Source organism: Sus scrofa, chromosome 3 (genome assembly GCF_000003025.6).
Source record: "Sus scrofa isolate TJ Tabasco breed Duroc chromosome 3, Sscrofa11.1, whole genome shotgun sequence".
Classification (NCBI taxonomy): domain Eukaryota; kingdom Metazoa; phylum Chordata; class Mammalia; order Artiodactyla; family Suidae; genus Sus; species Sus scrofa.
Window position 1 is genome coordinate 127,869,148 of NC_010445.4, and position 5,603 is coordinate 127,874,750.

General features: G+C 46.2%; 1 long non-coding RNA gene across 1 annotated transcript; it reads right to left on the bottom strand.

Moving 5' to 3' along the window:
* LOC100513921 lies at positions 661-5,187 on the bottom strand. The gene is made up of 3 exons (XR_302699.3): positions 5,001-5,187; positions 1,844-1,986; positions 661-1,005 (listed from the first exon to the last, which is right to left on the bottom strand). It is a non-coding gene; the product is annotated as an uncharacterized LOC100513921 (long non-coding RNA).

A 5,603-nucleotide genomic window follows, 5' to 3' on the forward strand; every position in this document is an offset into this window, starting at 1 on the left:
AAGTGTTATGAATTTATGACTCTCTGCTCACATTCAGCTGTTCCCTGCTTCTGCTTCTAGGTCTTTCTATCCTGTGTGGGATAAAATTTATATTTGTGGGTGAGATCATTATAAATCTTTTATGCAACAGAAGTGCAATTTTAAATGTTTGCAAGCATGGAGAACGAGACCCATGAGATAGCTGCTATATTTCATGGATTATGGCTCTTGTATAACCAAACAACCAACCAACAAAAAAAATCTCTCAAACCCAAACCTCAGCAGTGAACTTTGTAACCAGCACCTCTCATGGGAGAGGGGCTGCCTTGTGATGGAGCTAAACTTTGACTCTGTGGATGCTGTTTTAAAAACTCTCTTCTTTTTCACATTAGAAAACAACAAAAAAACAGTAACAGCAAAAAAACCTGCTCATAGATGACCATCCTTCCAAATGTCCCTTGGAGACGTCCAGCTGAGTTCAAAGAAGAAGAAACTGCTCCTCTGCATCAGAATTTTATGCCCCCTTTTGCACTAATCAGTGGGAAAAGCAAGGCCAGCAAGGAGCAACTAGCTGGTTGCCCTTTCCTCATTATTCTTTGGAATCTTGAACTTGTGTGCCAGAGGGGTAAAAGGGTCCAAGAAGAAGAAGTCTTTAAAAAAACACACAAAAAACCAACAGCATTAAGAAAATAAAAGCATATGTTTATTCTTTGCTTAGGGACTGCTGGAGGCTGCGTCCCAGCCACAACCAGATGACTTCACGAACTCTGTGATGACAGGGTGAGGCCTCGTGGCTGTCCTGCCCAGAAACTGGGCCTTAAACCCACGTGAATGATGTGACCATATTAAAAGGGGTAAGAGAAGGTGATGAAGTATCACGAAAAAGCAAATACTGAGGTTGATGTTAATACACTCCAACATTTTCTGCAGACTTTGTGCTCTGGAGCACGAGGCTCTCCATTTTGCTGCGTCATCAGGAGGAAATGATGCTTAAATTAATCCAGGCAACAGAATCATCTGGAAGAACTTTAATAAAAAAAAAAATGCAGGCTCAGGACCCTGTCTCAGATGTGAATCAGAATTTCTGCAGCCCCAGACAATTCCTCTCTTACTGAGCTCTCTGGATCGATTTGGGGGAACAAGAGCCTCGTTTGATTGATAGTTGCACTTTCTCTATATCCTTTGCAAAATGTGTGTCAGTTGCTTGGGGCTTGTCTCTTTAGAGGAGTGAACTCTTTTTTTCTTTTTGCTTTTTAGGGCCGCACCCACAGCATATGGAAGTTCCCAGGCCAGGGGTTGAATTGGAGCTGCAGCCACCAGCCTGCACCACAGCTAGAGCAACACAGGATCTGAGCTGCATGTGTGACCTACACCACAGCTCATGGCAACGCAGATCCTTAACCCACTGAGGGAGGCTAGGGATCGAACCTACATCCTCATAGATACTAGTTGGTTTTGTTACCGCTGAACCACAATGGGAACGTCCTGCAGAAGTGAATTCTAAATAGGGTGTGATGTTAGGGCTTCTCGCCTCCCTTTTATGTGACTAGAGAACTGAAGCTCAGAGAAGTTGTCCACTTGCCCTAAGGTTGCACAGCTCCTCAAGGGCTGCGTCAGGACTTAGACTCAGGCCTTGCCGGCTTCCCAGTCCAGGGATCTTTCCTGCACCTGTGTTTCCCTCTCTGTGCCCTGCAGCACTCCGTGTGCCTCAGCAGACTCCTGCAGGCCCTGCAGGGGGCTTACAGTTTTCAGTTCTCTTGGTCAACAAAACAATGATCTGTGTCTACCCAACAGTGTGGGACCTTGTGGCTTGAGATAGTCTCAACTTTGGGCCAGGCCACGTTCCTTTTCATGGCATACCTACCTTGGTGGGGCTGGGGTTTTTGAAGACGGCTGAGAGTAAAGCAGCTGTTGCATGAAGATCAGCAGGAAACAGAACAGAAGGGCAGCCATGCCTGGCCTAAGTCCAAAGGATTGAGACGTTGTGCTGAGTCCAACTGTAAGTGGCTATTTTAGAAAGAAAAATAAATGTAATTTTTTTCTTGCAATTTGTGTATTTTTTTTTTAAGTGGCTACTAACTTCCTAGGACATAAGTGCTTATAACCTAATTACTTAATAAGTGGAACTATTAGCTCTTTCTTTTGGCACAGGGACACTGTGTGGAATTACGGGGACGTGGAGGATGCCATGAATGAGGGAGGTTAAGAACCAGATCACACGGTCTGCCTGTTATCACACACTGGGCTTCGACTTGGTCATTTCCAAAGCTTTGCTTTTTTGAGGTTCAAAAAAACAAAACAAAACAAAACAAAAAAACCCTGGTATCTTCTGCTAGTGTCATTGGTCTTGCATGTATTTCAGACTCCTCGCTTCCAGTAGAATCTATTTTTGAAGAACTTCAAGTGACGGTAGTTTTTGTTTTAGCAGCAAAACTATACGTTTCTCCTGAAATGAGGTTAAATTCAGGGATGTCTCATGGGAGGAGTAGTGTGTTGATTCTAGGAATAGACACAGGGCAGTTCATTCTTCCAAAATACCAACCCTCCTGCCTGTCATTCTACCATCTCAACCCCGCACCCTTGGGTTCTGAAGACAGCACTGGCTTCTAGAAGCCCCCATCGAAAGGCCAGTGTTCCCTGGCAGGCTTGTTTTGGTTAACCTTAGTAGTCACTCAACAGTCAGGATGGCAGAAGGGCATGTGTTTTACCTGGTCCTGGAGGTAGAAAACCCAGGGAGGGAAACTGGGATGGAGGCTGAGGCCAGATGCACTTGTTACTGATGGAGCCGTCTTCTTGGGATCAGCTGCTCTGCATGAGAAGCTAAGGGGTGGTGTTCCCATCATGGTTCAGTGGTTAACGAATCCGACTAGGAACCATGAGGTTTCAGGTTCGATCCCTGGCCTCGCTCAGTGGCTTAAGGATCTGGCATTGCCGTGAGCTGTGGTGTAGGTTGCAGATGCGGCTCGGATCTTGTGTTGCTGTGGCTGTGGTGTAGGCCTTCGGCTACAGCTCCGATTGGACCCCTAGCCTGGGAACCTCCGTATGCCTCGTGTGGGGCCCTAGAAAAGGCAAAAAGTCAAAAAGACAAAAAAAAAAAAAAAAAAAAAAAAAAAAAAAAAAAAAAAGAAGGGGAAAACTATCCCCAAGCACCTAGTTCAGGGTGAGCTCTGATCCTTAAGCTAATTCAGATTTTGCCAAGATAATCCATTTCTCTTTTTGGTCATTTTGTTTATTGGTAAAAACCACCTCTTCCATTTACCTAGTGTTTTACTTTTCTAGAAGCTTTCCCCCCCTCCTTTTCCCTTTTTTTGTGTGCCTGATCTAATTCGGTTATCCCTACAGCCTTTGAACTTAAGAAGTCAGAGCGATTACTCTTGAGTTTAACAGATGGGGAAGCTGAGGCCCAGAGAAGTGAGATGCATTGAGCAGTTAAAGGAGAGAGGCAATAGAAACCCAGGTTTCTGGATCACAGTTCAGTGCTCTTCCCATTGCCATATCTTTATGGTTTTATGGGAAATATCTAATAGTTCTGCTTATTAAGTAATTAGATTATGAGCATTTATGTCCTGGGATGTTAGTAGCCATTTAAAAAAATAAAACCACACTCTACGTGCACCCCTATGTTCATAGCATGTTCACAACAGCCAAGACATAGAAACAACCTAAATGTCCATCGACAGAGGAATGGATTAAGAAGTTGTGGTACTTATATGCAATGGATACCACCCAGCCATAAAAGAAGGATGAAATAGTGCAATTTGCAGCACATGGATGCAACTAGGGAGTCTCACACTAAGTGAAAGACAGCACCATGTGATATCAATTATGTATGGAATCTAAAATATGGCACAAATGAACCTATCTCCAGAACAGAAACGGACTCATGGGTACAGAGAACAGACTTGTGGTTGCTAAAGAATCAGTGGGATGGACGGGGAGTTTGGGATCAGTAGGTGCAAACTATTCCATGTAGAATGGATAAGCAATGAGGACCGACCGTACAGCACAGAGAACAAACTCTCTACATCCAGTCTCTTGGGAGAGACCACAATGGAAGATAATATGAAAGAAGAAAAATATATCCTGTTTCTCATATTGTGAGAAGTATGACAGCCTGGGTCACTAGGCTGTAGAACAGAAATTGACTCAACACTGTAAATCAACTATACCTTAATAAAAAATAAATTAAGGGAAAAAAAAACCCCAAGACTCAGCATTTGATGGTGAGTGCCATCAGCACTTTCCTGAGCAGTAAAGAGGCTAAAGGCCAGCCTGGCTCATCTCTCTCCGTGTCATGGCTCAATGCTGCAGGTACCCTGAGGCTCCTGGGTGCAGAAGTCCTTGGCCCTGGGTTCAATGTGCATCCCCCTCCACCCCCCAACTTCTGCTGCCTCTACCTCTGCTTTTCACTCTTCATCTACTGTGATCCTGGGACTCTGGGTCTTCTTTTTAGGCTCCTTAATAATTAAAAGCTGTCTTGAAATGTGGCCACAGGCACAGAATTCAGCTCTCTGGGCCATTATCCTTCTCAAGGCTTGAATTCACACCGTTTCCATGTGGTTGCGGTCCATGACGAGGAAAAGGGTCCTGCTGCATTTTGTCAGTCTGAGAACTTCAAATTCTTCTTCCAGCTCCAAAAGACCTCTCCCCATTCATGCACCAAATGGGTGTGACACCCGAGCTGGGGCAGACTGGTTTTGTTGTAGGGGAGACAATGCATTCACATTGTGTTCACAACTGCAGGGCAGGAAGAACTATACAGCCTCTCCTGCAGAGGGGAAGCAGCTAGGGTGCCCCAAGTCTCAAACAGAATAAATCATTCGCAAGGGCTGTGGTTAATGCTCAGTCTGAATGACCCCCCCCCCCCACCACAGCTGGGACACTTGGAACTTTTGATCTGGCCTTTCAAGCTTGGGTGATGCCAGGAAATGGCATTTAATGGACCGAGGGCTGCAGAATAGGAAAGGAGAAGGGATTGTGGCAAAAACAATAGAGACCCTCCACTCCTCCACCCCGCATACCTGTTGCTCCATTGGGGTCCAGGAGTCCCAGCTCTGTGAGGGGTGCCTGAGACTGGTGGGCTGGGAGCTCCGGGGACACGCAGCCCCAGCCCAGCCTGCTTGTGGTTAGAGACCTTCCCCAGGGCCCCAGCCGGCACTGGCTGTGTCAGATCACCACCACACATGCCACTGAGTCATCACCACTAGGCCAGTCATCTCGGCACAGGAAGTCATGCACCTGCGCTTCTCTGCGGTGAAAATAACTAATTTGGGGGAAGTGGTCAGGCAGCCTCATCAGAGTTCAATTGATGAACTTCATACTCAGGGCCACACCCTAGCCACGAGCACTGTGGGTGTATAAATAACCTCAAAATGACACTGTGATGCTAGTTTTACCTCTTCACGGCAGGACTGGAGAGTTCCTATCAATAAAAGGGGAGGGAGGGGAAGCCAGCCGGTGCTCACTGGGTCCCCACACCTGTCAGATGGGCCTGAAGAAGCACTTCCTTCCTTCCTCCCATTCTTCCCATCGAAACTGGGCAGCGGCTGGACTTTCCACAGGACCGGCAGCACTGGGAGCAGGTGCAAAAGCAGAAGCTTGTAGAAAACAGCTGATTTGGCTGC